The sequence below is a fragment of the Protopterus annectens genome, chromosome 6.part0, assembly GCF_019279795.1.
Source record: "Protopterus annectens isolate FY-2018-M chromosome 6.part0, PAN1.0, whole genome shotgun sequence".
Classification (NCBI taxonomy): Eukaryota; Metazoa; Chordata; order Ceratodontiformes; family Protopteridae; genus Protopterus; species Protopterus annectens.
The window spans coordinates 1,852,646,490-1,852,668,455 of NC_056737.1; the positions used below are offsets into that span (position 1 = coordinate 1,852,646,490).

A 21,966-nucleotide genomic window follows, 5' to 3' on the forward strand; every position below is an offset into this window, starting at 1 on the left:
ATAATGTTTAGCCCATCTTCCAACTTAGTCAAGGAAATTCTAAGGAGACATTGGGATGTTTTTTCTAGTAATGACAACACTTCCACAATATTAGGGAGACACCCTATCAGTGTATTTAAAACCTCAGCAAATCTAAAGAGAATTATTGAAGGTGGGAAGTTGAAAAAACATGATAGGGATGATCAACACACTAGTAAGTGTGGAAGATGTAAATATTGTCAATATATAAACAGTAGCAGGATTACAAAACTGGGAAATTACAACAAAACCGTATGCCATGGTAAGAAAGGAAATTGTAATTCTATGCGGGTGGTGTATTTAGCTTCCTGTTCCAGTTGCCCGGCTTACTACATTGGCAAGACGGAAAGGAAGCTTAAGACCCGCATATACGAACACATGTATAAAATCAATAAAGTTGACCCAAAAAATGCATTAAGTAAACACATCAGTGAAAAGGGTCTCCAACATAGTTTTACTTTCAAAATTATTGATCAAATTGAGGTTAATGCACATGGGGGTAACTGGAAGATTGGTTTGTCGTGTTTAGAAACTAAGTGGCAGATTTTATGTGATGCCACTTCGTGGCCGGGTTTGAATGAAAGCATTAGCATCAAACCCTATCTCCTTTTGGAAAGGGGTTAAAAATTTTTAGATAAATTTAGGATAATTCATTATAGTGACACTTCCATATATTTATACAGAATATTTGTAAAAAATATATATATTTTTATGTTTTTTATTTGTCTCATATTTTTATTGTAACCATATGGATTATTAATCAAGTATATATGTGTACAGGATATTTATGCTTTTGGAAAAAACACTTTTATTTTTATATTAATAATGTATAACAGTCAATATTTATTTGTAAAATATTTGTTTGTAAAATGTGAGTGATTGGCACACAGTAAATTAACTGATTTTTGGCGCCAAATTAGCTTTATAAACACACCTAGCTAACTATGCTAATTGGTTCTGAAGAAATCTGCCTTAGTGTGGATGAAAGCGCTCAACCTGTGTGGTTTATGTTCGTTGTAATAAACCTGTGTTTCCTGGATCGTGGTGTGGATTTGTACAACAGATTTTGACATTTGGTAGTCACTCATTTGGTTCTTGTTCGAGCTACTGTGGTCCGGGTGGCTGTTTTGTGTTGATTTCTGTAAAGTATGTTATCCTTCAGCCTAGTTGTGATATGACGTTTTCACTTGTATAATACATTCCAACATTTAGAATCACCATTGGCTATGAATGTTTTATAGTGTATACCTGTTTGTTCTTTGTTGCGGTATCAATGCATATCTTGCTGTTCTCAATTTCATGGGAGATGCAGCTTCAGCTAACAAGTCAGTAGATGCCTATAAATATCTACCTGAAGCTTGTAGGTAATTCTGCACTGAAGCATTGTTATTTAAAGTTGCAAAGCAGGCTATGGCTGATCCCTGCTATTTCATCTTACAAGCTTGTAATAAGTGAAAATTAACTTTTATTTGCCATGCTCCCAAAGATAGAAGTGCTCACATTGGTGGTTGGGCAGAAATTACACGAGAAAAACAGAATGTGTGGTTGTATGATTATAGGTACTGGCATGGGGAAGGAGAGACAACTAGCTATAAACAGCAAAAGTGCTCACCCCTAGAATATTTAAACTAAAGGGACAGTCAAGAAGAGAAGGTGGTAGATGTCAACCAAGACTACATTAGGGGACTCTGTGCCAAGTCAGCCATGGTGTCATGTGTATGGTACCAGAACTTAAGGAGACACAAAAAGGATGATTCCATATGACAGAGAAGTAACAGCATTCCTTTGGTAGTGGAAATCTTGGAACAGATCTGGTAGAGTAGGAGACACAGCATGTGATAGGCACAGTGAACTTATTGTGAAAATTGAAGTCAAGGAAAGAGTATAAAAGGACATGAAAGTATTTAAAGAACTATAAAGTTCCTAAACTAGGGGATACCTTCACAGTAAACATAACAGTCTTTCAGAGAATGAGGTATAGCCTTGGATCCAAACAATATTTATTTTATGTTTTTAGATACTGAGTAAGAGACACCTATAACATAACCAATCACATGGGAAGTGAGATCTGAGTGCACATTTAAATTAATAAACTCATCTGTAGAAATGCAATACAGGGTAAAAACTTTGCACAAAGTATGGTAGAGCAGTCAGAGATGGATAAAAAACAATATCTAGGAGTTGTAAGAACAAAGAATATCAACCCACTGAGGAGTATGCTCTTTATGATAAGTTTAACTTCTGAGTTTGATGAGACAGTTGGGATACTGTAGTTAGCATAAAAACATGAAGACAATTACCTAATGAAGTCCATTTGCTGAGATAGTTTGGGTTTTATCCGCGGACTACCTTTTCTGATAAATGGAAAAAGCCAGACAGTAATAATGATCTTGTCAATAATTAGATAGAAGGCAAGGATGACGCTTTGTTTATAAACAAGAATGATTTAAATATCCTCCTATGTGAATGGAATAAGGTAATTTGAGAAGATGGAATTAATTAGATTAGGGCTGTTCAGTCTGAAATTCAGATGAGCTCACATAGGTATTTAGCATCGGATTATTTTTCAAAAATGTTTTATTGCATTCTAAATCAATAAAGACTATAATTACAAATTTTAACCAACAAATAACCAATAAAAGCTATATACAATGTCCATAACAGTTATTAACATTAGTTTATAACATTAATACTTTTCTAACAATTTTTTAAAAATTTTTGCCAAAATAACTTTGTGGGTAATATTAGTGGTTCTAATATAAAAAGTTTGTAATTATTTGCTACATACATTTTTTACTAGACAAATTCTGAAAAAGAGGATATTTTTATTTTTCCAATTTATAGTAATAACTTTTTTAGCTAGGCTTGACCATAATGGGCTTTCCCATATGGTCTAGCAGTTAGGATTCCTGGTTTTCACCCAGGCGGCCCGGGTTTGACTCCCGGTATGGGAATGGGTTACATTTTTCCCAGACTTGTTCTGAGTTGATTCTAAACGACAAAAAATACACTGAACCCACAGACATCGCCAATATCCTGGCAGACAGGTTCAGTGCAAACTTCTTCCCCCCCTCCCCCCCAAAAGAGCAAGTGTCTATCCCGGCAGGGGGCTGCCTCCCAAACATCTCTGATGCTCAGGTGAAGGCTGCCCTCTCCAAAGCAAAAAACACTGCTTCCATGGGACCAGATGGCGTCCCGGGTTGTGTCCTACATGAACTCCAAGAAGAACTAATCCCTCAAATAAAACAGCTGTACAATCTCAGCCTCACTACAGGATATGTGCCCACAGAATGGCGTACAGCAACAGTGGTCCCACTCCACAAAGGTGGAGCCTCCACGGACCCTGGAAACTATCGCCCCATAAGCCTGACTAGCTTAGTCTGCAAGGCTATGGAGAGGATCATCATGGAGCTCATAAACAAAGACATTGGGGATCTACAGACACTAGATCCTACCCAATTCGGCTTCGTCAAGGGCAGATCCTGACTTTTGAACCTGGTTGACTTCTTTGAAACAGTCACCAAAGCCATAGATGAAGGGAAGATAGTCCACACAGCCTATCTAGACCTAGCAAAGGCATTTGACAATACCCCACGCGGGCATCATAGATAAGCTAACAAGCTTAAATATAAACCCCTATGTCACAAGATGGGTCGCAAACTGGCTCAAAGACAGAACCCACAGAGTAAGAGTTGCTGGAGCCATGTCAGACTCGAAACCAGTCACAAGTGGTGTCTCACAAGGTTCTGTCCTGGGACCGCTCTTGTTCGGTATATACTTTTCCGAGGTACAGGCCAACGTGGGAGGACTATGGCTCACCAAGTTCGCAGATGACTGCAAACTGGGCGTCATAATCAACTCTCCAGCTGACACAAACATCCTTCAAAAAGGTCTCACAGAGATGGATAACTGGTGCCAGAGCCATGGTCTAAAGCTAAATGCCAAAAAGTGTATAGTCATACCCTTTGGCAAAAACAATGTGCTCACAAACTACCACATAGGCAGTAAACCATTAAGTACAGTGAAAGTAATTACGGATCTGGGGACCCAAGTTGATAGCAATCTCTCCTTTGACAACCAAATTGCCAAAGTGGTTAGAAAGACCTTCTACATGGCCCACCTCATCATGAAAGGATTCACATCTAGATCAAGAGAGGTAATCGTGCCCCTTTATTCATCCCTCATCAGGTCCATCATAGAATACAATGCCCCTTTTGGGATGTACCTTACCCGACACCTGCAGCAATTAGAAAGACCCCAAAAGTACCTCACCAAGAGGATCAAGGGACTCAAACAGATGCCATATGCTGCTCGGTTAAAATAATTCCAGCTCTACTCAGTTGCATACCGCCTACTTCGAGGCGATCTATGCCTGACATATAAAGCTATGTCCAATCCAGAATTAATGGACATGCTCCACCTCAGTAAATCTAAATCCCTTAGAGCCACATGCTCGAGGGACTTGAACCTCAGCACAGAAATAAATAGGACTTGCTGGAGGGACAGATTCATAACCCAGAGGCTCCCTTCACTCTGGAATAGAATTCCAATTCATGTTAGGCAGAGCACATCATTGAATCTCTTCAAGAAGAATCTTGATGAGTGGATGGGGGATCATAGGTTTGTTCCGGGGATTACTTCCGTGTCACTATTAGACAGAGGCACAGTAAACTAAACCATAAAAAGGGCACAGTATACTCAAATCAAGGGGTGGCATAAGCCAAACAAAATCGGGCTAGGCTTATAATTGCCCCAGGGCAGATAGCCTAGTATGAACCTATGAACCTATAAGACAGATACCTGATTTCTAGGAATAGAATCCAGAATTGGAATGTTGAACAGAATTAGAGAATCTGCTATGTTGCATCTATCTGACCACAAGGCTTTGGTGAAGTTTCCAAATTCTTTTCAAAACGAGGTAACCATTTGACATTCTAAAATCATATGTTTCCAATCAGCCTCTACACTACCATATCTCCAACACCTCAAATTTTCTTTTTTTTTAAGTGGCTATTGTATATGGTGTTAGGAAACTTCTATGTAAGTATTGCCAAGTAAAGCTTTTCCAATAAATAGATGATGTGGAACTACTTATACAGTTTAGATATAGTTTTTATTATCTTCTGAAAATATTTCCTTATTTATTTTTGTGGAATAATCCCAAATGAGATGCATCAAAGTCTATAATTTCAGATCTCAATAATTTATAAAATATTGACAGATATGCTTTATTTCTGTATGTATCACTATTGATTTGAAAATAAAATTCTAGTAATTTAGGTATAGATTTAGTATTCATAGCTAGTGGCATTTGTAATTTACTATTTAAGAATTCCCTAAGAGTCACTACACTCAACCAATTATTTAAATTTATGCTAGATCTAGCCAAGAGCCTTTCTACAGTATTTATTTTATTTCCATCTAAAATCAGAAACCACAATTTCAAATTGCTTTCACCTAGATTAGTTATTATATTAACATTAAAGGAGTCTAAACAACCGGTAGTATGCACTATAGGAAATAATAAGAATAACAATTGTTTGGCTATGAAGTTTGTATCCATTACTGATTTAAATATATTTAATATATGTTTGATAGCAAAAGTATAATCATAGGGTAATCTATTATAGAAACATTAATCTTTTAAAGCCCAATATGCTATACTATTACTTGATGAGATATTAAAATTTACATCAGTTGGATTAGTTGACATTAAGATTTCTTAATGCAAGGATTTCCAATTTGAGCTATAAGTAGAATTTAGCCAAAGGCTTACAACATTTAGACTAGCAGATTTAATATAGAGGCCAATATTATGGAATCCAATGTCATCCTCTTCCTATCCTTTTATATGCCATTCATGAGATATCCTTGTTGTTTTTTTTTAATAGTATAGAATTTAGTCTTTTAATAATTTTTTGGGAGGTAATAAAAGTAATGACTGAGCCAGATATAATATTTTTGGAAAAATTATCATTTTTATTAGAATAAGTCTATCATTCATTGAAAAATAACTTTTTCCAGCTTTCAATTAGTTTTGAAATAGTGTTAACTAAGGTTTTTTTTATAATTTAATGAAACTGTTTCTTTCCATTTGTTTTTATATTAATTCCTAAATATTTAAGTTGCTTGTTTTTCCAATTAAATTCATTGTACTTTTTAAATTGGGGGTTATTTTTATTTATCAGCATTGCTTCTGTTTTATTATGGTTAAATTTGAGATCAGATATTTTCTCAAACGATTTTATTGATTTAACAATATTTCCTAGTGAAACTTCAATGCTACCAGTAGTTAATAAAATATCATCTGCAAATAATTGAATTTTAGAATTGTAATTATCATTGAAAGAGGAACCTTTTATTTCATTGTTATCTCTAATGTAAATAGCAAAGAGTTCTAATGATAATGCAAATAATAATGGAGATAAAGGACAGCCTTGCTGGCTCCTTTTAGTATTTTGAATGGTCTTGATCTAAATGATTCAATTTTAACAAAGGAGAATGTATTGTTATATGAGTTCATTATTAATTCTATAAACTCTGTGGAAAAATTATATTCTTCAAGTGCTCTTTGCAAATATACCCAATTAATTGAATCAAAGGTTTTATCAATGTCTAGACTTATTATTGTTAGTTCCTTTTTTATTTTTGTTAACTATGCCTATTAAAGATAAGAGTATAATGATGTTATCTTGTACCTTTCTTCCTATGATAAATCCAGTTTGATCTTCTTTAATTAGCTTTGGTTTTATATTATTTAGTCTTTTAGTTAGAATAGCCATTAAAATTTTATAATCTACATTTAATAAAGAGCTAGGTCTGTAAGAAGTACAACTTTTTGGATCTTTATCATGTTTTAGAACAGAAGATACTAAAAAAAATTTCCATGAGGATGGAATATTTGAGGTAGTTCTAACTTCATCAAATGCATTTAACAAAACAGATGTGCATTTAACAGAACAGTTAAAATATTATCTGGAATTATTTTGTATATGTCAGAGACTAAACCATCAAGACCAAGAGCCTTGTTGTTTTTTAAATGCTTTAATTTATTTTAGTTCTCTAAGAGTAATGGATTTATCTAATTTATCATTTTGTTCTTTTGTTACTTTTTATTTTATATTTTCTCTCAGAAAACTTTCTGTTATATTGCTATTATCAAAAGTTATATTTTTATTATTAATTTATTTATAATGACATCTAAAGGTTTCCAGAATATCTTTCAAATCCATTACATTGCTAGTTTTGTTGTTTACTTTGTATGTAAACTCTTTAATATGATTTAAGTTTAAAATCTTTGAACTAATTGCTAATCTATGCAAATTCCGAGGATTTATTTTATATGATTGTAACCTAAGTTTCTCTAAGTTTATTGATACTTTGTGGTTAAGTATTTCCATATATTTTTGGTTTAATGTTTTCAATTCAATATTTGCAGCACAATCTGGGAGCTTCAATTTTAACTTTAGGCTATAAATTTTTGATCGAAGGACATTTGATTCATTATCCCATTCTTTCTTCTTTAATAAATACCAAGTTTTTAGTTTTCCATAAATGCAAGCCTTTTATGCGTCCCATAGAATAGTATCAGAAACTTCACCATTATTTGTATCCATATTTGTTTTAGTTCATTTAGAAATCATTCTCTAAGTCCTTTAATTTTAACTATATATGTCAGTATCCTCTGCCAAAACACTAACTCATTAGGTTCTAGCATGAGTTTAAAGGTAATCTTGTTATCGTCAGACAGAGGGCATGATGTCACAAGTATTTCTTCTACCTTTGAGTATAATCCATTGGATGTAAATACTTTATCAATGCTTATTTGGGTGCCAAATCTGTATGAATAATGGATATAATTTAATGAATTTGCCACTTTTAAATCTTGAATGCCCCTAAGGTTCATTGTATTTAAGAAATTATTAAGTTGTTTAGCAGTTGCTGTAATTTTAGGTTTCTTGTCGTTAGTGGTATCATTTTCAGATAATATGCAATTAAAATCTCTGACTAATAAGATTTCACCTTTTGCATTTAGAGCAATAATGTCCAAATATTTATTCGCTACCTTAACTCCAATTCCAGGAATCCAATAAATGTTAACAAGTGTATACACTTTCTTGCCTATCTGAAGTACAATTAATTCCATTATACCACTCCTATCAGTGTAAACATCAAAAATATTTGGCATACTAAGTGATTTTTTTCCAAAAAATCATGGTGCCTCTCCTTTTGGTATTATAATGAGAATCAACTAGTGTATAATATTCCTTACAATTTAACTTGTCTATATCTTTTTTTAACAAATGAGTTTCTTGTAAAAACTCTATATTTGCTTTAGTCATTTTAAGATTTTTAAATAAACTTCCTCTATGTGATTGTTCAAACCATTTACATTTAGTGAATGACATTTATATACAGCCATCTGTGACTTATGGTAAGTTTAGCAAAATAAAATAAATAATACTTTTTATACATTAAACTATAGTACACATTAATGATTTTTATTATGGAACCATTGAACAAAAATATAGCAGAATTATTTACAACCCCTAACATGGAATATATAATTTCTGGTTCTATGACACGGTCATATAAACCAACCTCCACCATCTCATAATACTTCATTATCCACTATTTGCATCTACCTCTAAAGATAGCCATAGTCTAAATTAAGTTATTCCATGTAGCTTTCCTTTAACAATAATATATGATTCACTTATTTAATATTAGTCCCAAGACATCTTACAGTCATTAATTTTGTAATTACTTACTTTACTAAATTATATCTATAATATACCAAATTAATGATATTATAACAAAGCCAAACAACTCAGCTGTTTTATCTTTGCCATTTGTTATTGACAATATTCACTCAATGTTTTAAGTATGAAGTGAAACACTTCAAATATATAAAGTCATTAATGTATTCATTTCTACCCATACCAAACATAAATATCATATTAAAATTAATAAATATTCCATCTTGTAAATCCTATTGTGGGTAATTTGCTCACAAATCAACTGTATAAAGCAAAAAATGCAACCCCTACTAACAATTTTCACCATTATGCAATGCCTCAACCTAAAACTGTAAAACATGTGTTCAGTCTATGTAAATATATTAAACCTTAAGCTTCAATGCTATGTTACTAGTCAGTGTTAAGTTTGGTACTATGCAAATTTGAATGCTTCTGTATATACCTTATATTTTCCTTAAAATTTAACTGTGGAGCTTTTTACTTTCCTGGTCAACAAATGTATAATAAATAAATAAAATAAATTCAAAACAAAAGCATAAACTAGAAATGTTGAGAACTATAAAGATTCACTTGTAGAATTACAGACTTCTTACAGTACTTTTTCAAAACATATATAAATGACAATATATGACATCATTTCTAAGAATAAAATCATTTTAAACTAAAGCATGCAAATACAATATAAGTATATTAATGTTTGAATTATATTGCAAAACACGTTTTTATATAGATCTGTAATACTACTATCAGCATTATTTCGCTTTAAATCATTTAATAAGCATCACCAAAAGCACATCACTAAACATAAAGCTTTACCCTACAGCAGCACCCCATCACTTGCTTCACACAAAAACAAATGCAAAGTGATTGACATGCCAAGTGACTATGATGCAGTGTGTAAGTTAAGTATAATTGACATTAGAGAATGGCCTTACTGTACATTAATACCCTGACTGGAGAACGAGCGTTCTCCAGCAGGGTATTAATGTACAAGTAATGTCCGCCGAAAAATGAGCCCGCTACTTCATGGCAGCATATCAAGCTGCCGTGGAGCTCGGACTAAGAAAACAAAACAGCTGCCATTATTTTACGCTTGGTAAACAGTGCTTTTGCTGTTTAGTGAGTGTAAAATGTAAACAAAAAAGGTGTGTGTGTGTGTGTGTGTGTGTGTGTGTGTGTGTGTGTGTGTGTGTGTGTTTCTGTGTGTGAGTGCATGCATGCATGCATGTCAGTGAAAATGAGAGTGAGTGAGCCATTATTTTACACTTGCTAAGCAGCCCTTTTGCTGTTTAGGGAGTGTAAAATAAAAAAAAAAAATAAAGTGTGTGTGTGAGAGTGTATGCTTGTATGAGAGTAAGAGAGAAAGAGAGTGATCAATCGAGCAAAACATAAACTTGTGTGTGTTTCTGTCTGCATGTGTGAGTGAATGCGTGCATGAAAGCAGAGAGACTGTGTGTGTATGTGTGTATATGTGTGTGTGTGTGTGTGTATGTGTGTGTGTGTGTGTGTGTGTGTGAGTCATACCTCTTAACCTGGAAACATCAAAATTCTGGACAAAGGCCTATAAAAAATAGGTACAAATTGTCAAAAATCGGTATGCTGATTAACATAAAATTTGCATACATAATTATGTAACCCCGTCCACTCCAATGCCATTGTGGGATACCAAGTTTTAAACACAAACTGAACAGACAACCAAAATATGATCATAAAACATAAAATAAGCAGAAGAACAATAGTGTTTTATTTATAGTAATATCTGAACTTGTGCAAAACTAAAATACAATTTTCTTCTATAAAAATAAAATTAACTGTGGCTGTGCTTCAGCCTTCTTCATTAAATAACACAAAATATAAACCAGAATAAAGCTGTTTTACTTATATTATTAACATTTGAACTTGTATAAAACTTTGAACTTGTATAAAACTGAAATACAATTTTCTTATATAAAAATAAAATTAACTTGTACTAGTCTACTACTACACTACATACCTCTCAATCTCTTACAGCAAGAAATCTAGACAAAGCCACAAATAATTGGGGACCAAACAAAGGCACATAAATACAGTCAGTCAGTGACACTTTTTAAATACTGCTTTTCCAAACTCAGACTGTGGATAGAATAACAGATTTTGCATAGCATAGCTGAATTTTCTGAAGGATAAAGTCTGAAAATCAAATGTTATGTCTGCTGCCTGCCATTATTTTCTGACTTCAGTTCAGTCTTCAGAGATCTGCTATTGCCATTGATTTGCCAGAAAACTACAATTTTATGAGAAATAGACCCATAGCAAAAAGCCAAAAGCTTAATTTCTTTCAGTAGTTTCAAGTATGCACAAGCACCAAAATGAATCATATCAGCTTTTGCATGGCAATCTGATACACTGCTGTTTAAAGTTGTTGGATTACTAAGCCATTGTATAATGTATAACTCCACTTACAAAATTATTTTTTGGAGTCCATATTTGGGGTATGAGAAGTTGTCAGCCATGTAGTGTGACTTACACTGAATCACCAGGAGGTATTACAGAATAATTTCCATATAGAACACACTGTAAGCCAATGAGATGTCGAACATTTGCATTATTATAATCACAATTCATCATAAAATTTAAAATCATTAACTGTATTTTATTCTATTGTATTACATATCTGTAGCATTATATTCCGTAATGCACTTTGTTATATGACTCACCTTTACCATTATTGTAAAATATTATTGCTGTATATCCCTACTATAGATGTTACTGGCCCAACTTCTAAATGAAAATTGATACCTGGTCTAGCTGATCCCTGTCTAAGAAATAGCTGTCAGAGTAATATCTGTATATATGTGTGTGTGTGTGTGTGTGTGTGTGTGTGTGTGTGTGTGTGTGTGTGTGTGTGTGTGTGTATGTATGTATGTTTGTATGTGGGACAAATACTGATCAAATAAAAACAAATATAAATCTGAGTCCTGCAACATGAAATGTCTGAACGGCAGTGTTGAGTGACTGTAACAGCATTAATACTTTGTGAATTCTGAATGCGCAAAAGCTGGCAAAATGGCAGGCAGCCACACACCCCTCTTTTAGCAGGACAAGTCCCTCTGGGAAGTTATGGGTGAGATCTGGGATGAAATGGCAAATATCATGTGAGTTTTTTGATAAATATTTTACAGCTTTTCTCCCCTTGTAAGCAGGTGATAAAACAGAGAGGCAGACCTCAGACATTATATTCTATATGAATGGTACAAGCCAACACCAACCTATTAAAATAACAGCTTAGTTAGTAGACTTAATAAAACCTACACTACAATTTTCCACCTCTTATAATTCTCTGCTTCGAACATGCTTCGTAATCAGGAGGTACGATGTAATATTCATACAAATAAAGCTCCCTCCCAAGATGTTATGCAGCTATCTTGGAAATTTGTTCAATAAAATACATGTAACATGCCTATATGTCTGATGCCTTTATAACTCATGCAGTTTATCACAAACAAGCAGGTACTGAAGGAGAAAATCCAAAGATCACCAAACTTCCACAAAAAATATTTATTAAGCGCTTTTCGTCTTGCCAAATAACAAAACTTCCTCAGATAAAACTGTTAATAAGTTTTTGTTTGTGTCTTTTGGCTTTTCCCGGTTAGGGGTCGCCACAGCGGAACTCCGGTCCGCTAATGATTGGAAGTAGATTTTTACGTGCCGAGTTGCCGGCCCTGACGCACAACCTTCAACAAAGGTACACCCATTCACGCATGTCTCCACACAGAAGATGCTCTAGCTGAGAATCGAACAGGACAACATCTTACTGTGAGGCGACAATGCTACCGCATCACTCCATAAAAGTACATTTGAAATTGAACATGCGACAGATTTCTTCCAATAAAACTCTTCATTTTCCCCAATTCCTTACTTAACCCTACTGTACTCAAACCATAATGTGTTTTCATGAACAACTACTGTTTGTAGAATAATTCTAAAACTTCAACAAATATAAAACATTGTAATTAAAAAATGTAAACATATAGAAATGTCATATGTAGCTTGTTCATACAACTTATTACTGCTATCTGTAAAAACTTTTAAGTTTTAAAATACATTAAATCGAACACATTTCATTTAAACCAGGATGTGTACCTGCATTTAATCTTAGCTGCCATAGGAGCTCCAACCTTTGTAATAAAAGTGACACCGGGCCTCCCCGCTCATCTTGTAAAATTTGCTCTATTACTTTAAATTTAAAAATGTGTGTTGGACATTCTAAAATGGGTTTAGCTAAAGTGTTTTCTATTTTATTTCTCCTTATACTGTACAAATGTTCATACACCCTTTACTTCATTTTACGATCTGTCTTTCCTATGTAAAATGAAGGGCATGACTGGTATAGGGCAATGTAGACAATGGATTTAGAATTACATGAAAATTTCTTATTGATCGTGTATCTCTTATTGCAGACACTAAATACCTATCTCCATATTTATACAATAATTACATGCTCCACATATGGACATTCCTGGATTTTTCACTAAATATTTTTTCTCATTACTACCTACCAACAGGCATTTCAAATTTTTACCGCTCTTAAATATAACTTGGGGTAAATCAGTAAAGTTAGTAGCTATTGAAGTCTGTCTTGTTAGAAGTTTTCAATTTTTAAAGACTATTTTCTTAAAATCTATGGCATCTAGGTTGTACGTCAGTATCAACCTATGTCTATGTTCCACCAGTTTATCCCTTACATCATGTACAATCATGTCATCATAATTGTTTAAATTGTAATTGTACTGATTTAAAATGGGTCTGTACATTCCCCTATCCCTTTTACACTGAACTTCATATGTAAGTTCTCTTATTAAGCTGACTGACTATCCTCTTCTTAAAAACATATGCTGTAAATTCTTACATTCTTCCTTGAAATTGCTGTCCTTAGTTACCATTCTGGCCACTCGGACTAGCTGTCCTTTTATAACTGATCATTTTTGTTGCATAGGGTGACTACTTGTAAAATGGAGGAAGGTATTAGAATACATTTCTTTCCTATGAATTCTCAAAATGTATCTTTTCACCCTTCTGTTCTTACTAAGATTTATGTCCAAGTGTGTTATACTTTCTTCATTGTATTCAAATGCCAATTTTAAGAAGTGGGTTGTGGTGTTAAAATAATCTACTAGATGTTTTGCTGAATTTCTATCACCTTTTATTAAAATCAGTATATCGTCTAGAAATCTAGTGTAAAAGTGTATGACATTCTTACACTGAATGTTGTTCTCAATATACTGGTGCTCCCAATAGGCCATCATGAGGTTGGAAAAACTTCCACCACATGGTGACCCCATTGCAATGTCTATGCATTGGAGGTACCTTTCTTTGTCAAACATAATGTAGTTATTAGTTAAAATTATATCCAGTAGTTCTTCTACTACTGAGGTTTCATTATTGGGTGCACCTTTCCATCTTAACATGTTCATTACCCATTCTGTCCCTTCCATGTGGGGTATTGATGTATATAAATCTTTTACATCGATCATTAAGAAATTATAATTATCATTGTATTCCAAATTGTTGATGTTGTCAATACATGTCCAAGAGTCCTGACAAATTTGAGACTTTTGTTTACTGTATTTTTTCAATAACGTGTCTACATATGTTATTGAGCATCTAACATCAACTAAGGGGTGCATCGAGGGGGGGGGGTTTCTACACATTTATGTATTTTAGGTATGCCAAATAAAATCAGTATTTTGGGTGCAGGCATTGTTAGATAATTAAATGTCTGGATATCTATCCTTCCTTCAATGAACATGTCATTTATATAAGATTTTATTCTTGCTTATGCTATGTTTACTTCATTCAGAGAAACAGGCATATTTGTTTCACTATCATTCCTTTCATATTTTAATTATACTAATATCCATTATAGCAATGCCTCCCCCCTTGTCAGGCTTCATTACCCTGACCGGATGTTGTTGCCGTTCCTTTAGTAACACTTGCTCATCCTTGCTAATGTTACAACACTTGTTAAACTCTTTTCTCTTTTTTTCTACAAAGTTTCTATAGTCTAATTCACATATTTTTTTCAAACACACTTAACAATGAGTGTAATGGTGGATTATATGTACTTGATATAGACAATTCATGAACATTTTTTACCCATTTCCAAAAATTGTAGTCAGATTCAATTTACGGATGAAGCACTTTAATTCTATTAATGCCTTATCAATGTCAGCATATGCATCTGGTACAAAAGTGCTCCCCTTTGACAGTACTTCAACTAGTTCATGTTCAATGCTAAAAGATGAATAATTATAAACTTTAAAGTCTCTTTCCTTGTTATAAATCAATGTATAGCTGATACTTTCAGTATTAGTGTCTAATATTACCTCCTGCTTTTTTTCAATCATCTCCTGTTGTTGTTTTGATGTTGTCGATTGTACTGTGGATTGTGATTCCTCCCATTGTTGGTAAAATTCAAATTGTTTCCACAGACGTTATTCCCGTATTGGATGCCATTTGCTTGTTCATTTCTATGATTTGAGGCTGTTCTCTCACTTCTTCTCAAAGGTACGGCCATCCTCGTCTCTCCATCTCCACCATTTATGTTGGATGACATCACTTCTTTAGGGGCGATTCTCGTAGTGTCTTCCTGTGGCCCATCTACTCCAATCAGATTCAGCCTTTGTGGTGTTAGTGGATTTGGATAGACTGTCCCTTGATTGTATTTATTCCTATCTCTGTTCAATTTTTTTAATTCTGTTTCCTGGAGCTTAATCAAATATTGTTCAATACTTGAAAAAATACGCTTGTAATCAAAGCGGTACCGTGTAAAATTGGCATCCACTTTGATTTGATCATTCAGTTCTATAATCTCTTTCTCCATTTTGTCAGTAGTAATTTTGTAATGTTTAATTATCAGTTCAAGGAGTTTCAATCCATGTTGACTGAACATATTGACAAGGTCTTGATGAAAAACAGACCCTGCCTCTAAACCCGTTGGGTACTGCCATACACAGAAGCCCTTCGGCACTATTTTTTCTTTAATGCACTTCTTGAAATATGATACTTCAAGGTTCAACTTTTAAAATTTCAATACTTTTGTGTCCAGTGCTTTAAGATGAACAGTAATATTGATGCTCTCTCCAGCTGGGTTCCCTTCGATGATTCTATTATGCTGGTAGTTTAAAGGTACAGGTTTGTTCAGCCAACTGTTTAAGTTCAGGGACCCAATAAGCCCCGAGGTGGTCGCTGGACTTGTTATGTTGTTTAAAGTTCTTAATGCAGTGGGATTAGGGGATGATGTAACTACAGTTCAATACGTAGGAGTTGGTGAATTTATCCTACCTTTTTCACCTGTGTTGCTTCCTTGAAGTAGCTGAGTTGACTGCTGGTTGCTAGTTACAGTGTCCAGTTTTTTAGACAAATCCTCCACACGTTGGGTAAGCATCGCTATAACTGCAGTAAGATTACCTATATCATTAATATCAGTCTGTGAAAATCTTGGACTCTCCGCTCCTTCTGTAGCCATACCAACCAACTTATGCAGTTTAATTTGCAGTTGTCAGTCTGATATACCATTATACATACAAAATACAATATATGATTTAAATTTAAGTAGTACATATACGCATGTTTAAACTTTAAAATTCAGTCCTGGTTCATGGATGAAATTGTTGCACTTGCCGTGGATGTGGGCTGGGGGACATAAAATGTCCAATGCCAGATGGTCATACTAGTACATCTCACTCACTCGCAAGTCACAACACTCATATTTCTCTCTCATCTCTCTCAACCTAAAAAAAAAAAACAGCCGCATTGCATTGCATTTTGCATTTCTTTTTTTTTTTTCCTTAATTCTTTTTTTTATGGTAGTATGATACTGTAACTGTACCTGAAGGAGTTGGGGGATGAACTGGGTCTGGTGGTGTTACTGCTGTTGGCACTGGTGATATATTTTTTCATCTTCTGAGTATGACTTCTTCTTTGAGTGAGATCTAAGATGAGATCACGACCACTGATCACCGGACCGGGATGACTTGAGTCTCACCAACAGCTGCTGCAGACTTCCTGATGGACTCTGCTGCCTATAAGTGCACTGAATGTCTATGTCTTCACTCCAGTCTGCACTAGTTAACGTAACTACTATGAATGAATGAACCACGAACGGTTTGCCTGCATGCACATGTACTTGCTTGGAACATAAACACAGTAGTACACACCCCCTCAAGCCCAGCCATATTCTAACAGGCTGGTAGTCTGCTCATGATGCTGACGTGATCACGCATGTCCTGCACATGATGACATCAGCAAAAATTTGAAAAAAAAAAAAAGACTGGGAAATTCAGATATTAAAGGGGCCACTTGGGAATTCGTGGCACCCCAATATTTTGATCTCAAAATCGGTAAATACCAAGGAATTTAGTACAGTTGAGAGGTAAGGTGTGTGTGTGTGTGTGTGTGTGTGTGTGTGTGTGTGTGTGTGTGTGTGTGTGTGTGTGTGTGTGTGTGTGTGAGATAGACAGATAGAGAGAGAGAGAGAGAGAGAGTGTGAGTGAGTGAAATGTGAAAGTGATCCATTGATTCCCTGGTAGCATGTGTGAGAGAGAGTGAAGACAGAATGATCTCTGCCAGCCCTTAGAGACTGGACTGTCTGTAAAATTGTTGTGTTTTACTTACCTATGTATTTTTTAAGTACTGTTTTATTTTTGTGATATATTTTGGATGTAAAATGCTTCCTCTAACACCATTAACATATACTATAGCAAGTATGAAACATTAGGCGGAGGAACTATTTTACATCAAAAATATATTAAAAAAATAAAATAGTACTTAAAAAAATACATAAGTAAGTAAAACACATGTCTGTGGCTTTGGGCCTCACAACACCCCTGGGTGGGCATTTATTACATATTAACACACACACTGTCGGGCATTATGGACTGCGGTGGTGGTGCTGCTGTAGCGTTGTCACCTCACAGTAAGACGTTGTCCTGTTCGATTCTCAGCTAGAGCGTCTTCTTTGTGGAGACATGCATGAATGGGCATACCTTCGTTTAAGGTTGTGCATCAGGGCTGGCAACTCGGCACTTAAAAATCTACTGCCAATCATTAGCAGACCGGAGTTCCGCTGTGGCGACCCCTAACCGGGGAAAAGCCGAAAGACACAACAACAACTGTCGGGCATTATGGCTTGCTTAATTAGTAGTCTAGTATTAAGTTATTGAAAAGATAAAAGATTTAAAATTGAACCAATTATTATTAATATATGTAATACACATGCTACTATTAACCTCAAAAACAACTATACCTATTTATCAATCCCCAAATAGCATTGAATGTCATGTTTTGTATGCATAAATCAAGTTTTCCCAACATATAGTCTGTATATTACTTAAATATGCATATTAATACAAAGTTACTGTGTGCTGCGTGTTAAATGGGTCCAATTACCACACATCTGATGGGGTACTGCTGCAAAACAAAATCAAAAATAATTTCCTATCGAGGTAAGGTTAAATATTGCTGCATTCTTGAAGGCTATACTATTAATATTCCCTCTGAATCTAATAATTTTCCTAATAAAAGGAATTTGTCAAAAGGAAATGGAAAATTAAATTCCAGTTAAACTTTAATAACATTTAAAAGATGCATTGTCCCTTTAAAAACTACAGCTTCTAAAAAAATCATCATCTAAAAGCTTATATCCTTTATATTAACAGACTGGGTTAACAAGGAATTTCTATTAGTTTAAATAACAATTACTAAAAAAAAAATTGAGCTGCAGTTAATGTTGGTTGATAAATAACAGTAATTTGGAAAAAAAAATAACTATTACTTGCTTTATAGCTGTATTATATGCTCCGTTGTGGCATTCCTTTACAAAGATTTCTCCCATGGGTTCAAAAGTCAGTTTCATGTTCTCGATGTCTTCTCATCTCCGTACAGCTTCATTTCACCTCAAAGAGTTATTTACAGTTTGCGGCTTCGTTAAACTACATTATACAAGGTAAACTCGCTCAAGAGTGGGAAACTTTAACTAAATGTTGTTTAAAAAGTGTAGTGAGTGCTCATGAATACATAGACGTGAGCAGAACATTTTAAAACAGTAACGGCTGAATATTAAAAGAAAAAGAAAATGAAGTGTATTATTTTCATTCAGCATCCAAGCATAAACATGAAAATAAAGTTAATTTACATTAAAGCATTTAAAAGTTGATTACTGTAAGCAGAAATTGCAACAATTAAACAAATCATTTAAACAGACACCACATATAATCAGTGCATACACTTAAAAACCCCATATGTCTCAAAACCAAAAGTACCCAGGGAAAGTCAAAGCCAGCAGTGGTATTCACAAACTTTAATCCAACCACGTAAAAACAGTACACTCATAAATGCATACACTGTATTAAATAGCGTTTTCATCAAAATTCCATAGACTTCATCAGATGCAGCACTGGAAAAAAATAAAACCTTTATATATAATCCTCTATTTCCTAATACTAATTGACAAGCACCTCTTAAAAAGACAGTGATTCAAAAATGTAAAATATATACATATGCACTTAACATCGAACACAATAGCTTAAAACAAAGAAAAGGAAACTTGCTTACTGAAATAAACTTTATTATAATAAATTAAACACATTTCACTACCGAAAGCAATATATATTTTAAAAATAGAATTAAAAGAATAAAAAAAACTCAGATGTAAATGTGCAATCAAAGATAAGCTAATAAAATAAAGCTGATAAAATTGAGCCAATAAAATGAAGCAACCATAAAACGTATATTTGGCTCCCTCTTGTGGTTAATCTAAAATTCTTTTCACTGAAGGCTGTAAAAAATGTATATAAAAAGATGTCTGTATATTCCTTGTATATATGTTATAATTTAGCAGCTCTCATTTTTAGTAAAGGTGCAATTGAGATATTTTCATTTAAACCAGGGGGCATGGTGGCTTATAAAGTTGTCTCCCACCAAAATTCTCAGTACTCAATTTTCTCTTCCCACAACCCCCCTCTCACTTCTCTTTTTATGCCTTCCAAAACAAAAAATGTGTATCTTGCTTTAGTATATTCCTGACAGTGTTTAAATAGGGCATTTGTTTCTTTTTTAGTTTGTGCATCATAATAATGTTCATAAAGCCTTCTTTTTAATTTTCTTTCAATCTTTCCAATATAGAAGGACAGGCACTCACCACAGACCACAAGATATATTAAGCCACTAGAGTCACAGTTAAACAATTATGTACTATTTAACCATCTATTTCTATTAGCTGAAAAAATAATCCTTCTCTGTTGGGTATATAACAACATTGGAAGGAATGTCCACACTTATAAGTGCCCTTTCTCCGTGTGTTTGGATTATTCAACTTCCCCCCATTTTCCATCAAACTTTTTAAGTTCTGAAAATTCTTATATACAAATTTTAATGTGTTTTTGGAAATGCCCTCTAGGTCAGTGAAACATATAAAATTGTCCCCTTCAGTTTTTATCACTCTCCTGGCTACATTTGCACTGGCATTATATTCCAAAATCACAGCCCTTCCAAAATCCTCTGCCTCTTTCTGTTTTGTGTCCATCCTGTCTGTCAACTCTTCTCCTAAGATAGGTTTGAACTTTTCTTTTCTACTTTCATAAACATCACACCTAGCTTGATCAATTATCTCTTTAGAATAGTTTCTTAACTGAAATAGATTCACCAAAAAGTTAACTTCGGCTTCAAAATCATCCTCCACAGAGGTCATCCGACTTGCAAGGACAAATTGCCTTTTCACAATATTCTTTTTATAATGCAAAGGGTGTGCGCTGTTGAAATGAGGTATGAATTCAAGAAAGAGGCCTTCCTATAAATTTTGGAATTAACTTTACCATTCCTTTTGTAAATTTCTATATCTAAATATTGTAGTTTTTCTTCAGAAACATGGTAGGTGAATTCCAAAAATGACACAGATGTGTTTATATGCTCTAGGAACTCTTGAATGTTTTCTAGTGGAGCTACCCACAAAACACATACATCATCCAGAAATCTTCTATACATTATCCAGCAATCTTTATAAATCAATCTTAAAACACATTTCTCCTCCCATTTGACTAAAGCTAAATTTGCGTAGATGGGGGGGCGCATGCTGCACCCATAGCCACCCCCTTAATTTGATGGTAAAATTCTCCTTTAAAAATATAAAATTGTACTTTAAAACCACATCCATTAAACTTAAACAGACCAGTAGTTCATTTTGGGTTAACTCACCATCCTCAAAAATGACTTCCTCCAGCATTTGTTAACCTTTTAAGTGAGGGATGCTTGAAAATAAATCGACCATGTATATAGTAACAAAGGCGACATTTTCCTTATACATGTCACCCTTGATTTCTCTTAACAGATCCCAAGAATCCTTAAGAATATTTTCTTTTTAACCAGATTTGTTTTAATTTATTATCAACAAATTTAGCTAAGGGGAGGGTCTTGGAGCCCTCAGCTGAAACTATCAGCCTACGAGGTGGGTCAGTTTCATTTTTATGGATTTTTGGGATACCAAAGACTGAGGGTATCCTAGGTTTATCCACTTTTAGGTAATTAAAAGTATTTTGGTCTATAAGACCCACTAATAGCATATCTGAAAGCACTAAACCAATTTTGCTATATGCTATCTTTATTTTGTTTCTAGATACACTTAAATACTTGTTTGTATCCATTAAACTATTGTTCATCTTTCCTTCATATATCAGGGAGTCCATCAATACAGTTGCCTCTCCTTTATCAAGCTTCATGACCCTGGTTTGATTATTTCTAAGTTCAATCAAAACATTCTTCTCCTTAGAGTCTAGGTTAGTTTTAAACTTAACCTTTGAATGTCCATTCCTAACTTCTGTCTCAACAATATGTTCAAAGTTTTTAAGCCGTGGGTGAAGGGGGATTGAACGTACTTTTTCTTCTTAACCCACCTATATTCAGTCTGTTGGCCAGAGGAAACAGCTCCACATTTACCTTTCTTACAAACAACCTTATGTCTAAAATAGTTCTAGCCAAATCCACTTTTTAAGGGGTATGTACTTCAGACCCTTTGACAAAAGACTAAAATACTCTTCTTTTAAATCTATATTACTAAAATTATATATACTGCACCCATTCTTAGTAAATGTAAATCTATTATTTTTATCTTTCTTTATAACATCTTCATCATTGTCCAAGGGAGGGAGGGCTATGT

The 21,966-nt window shown here is 34.1% G+C and overlaps 1 protein-coding gene and 1 non-coding gene across 2 annotated transcripts in view; both read left to right on the forward strand.

Moving 5' to 3' along the window:
• The window catches only part of PYGO1 (pygopus family PHD finger 1), a 612,656-nt gene that overhangs the window by 268,859 nt on the left and 321,831 nt on the right, over positions 1-21,966 (forward strand). The gene's annotated exons all lie outside the window — the stretch shown is intronic.
• On the forward strand, positions 2,901-2,972 carry TRNAE-UUC. The gene has a single exon. It is a non-coding gene; the product is annotated as a tRNA-Glu (tRNA).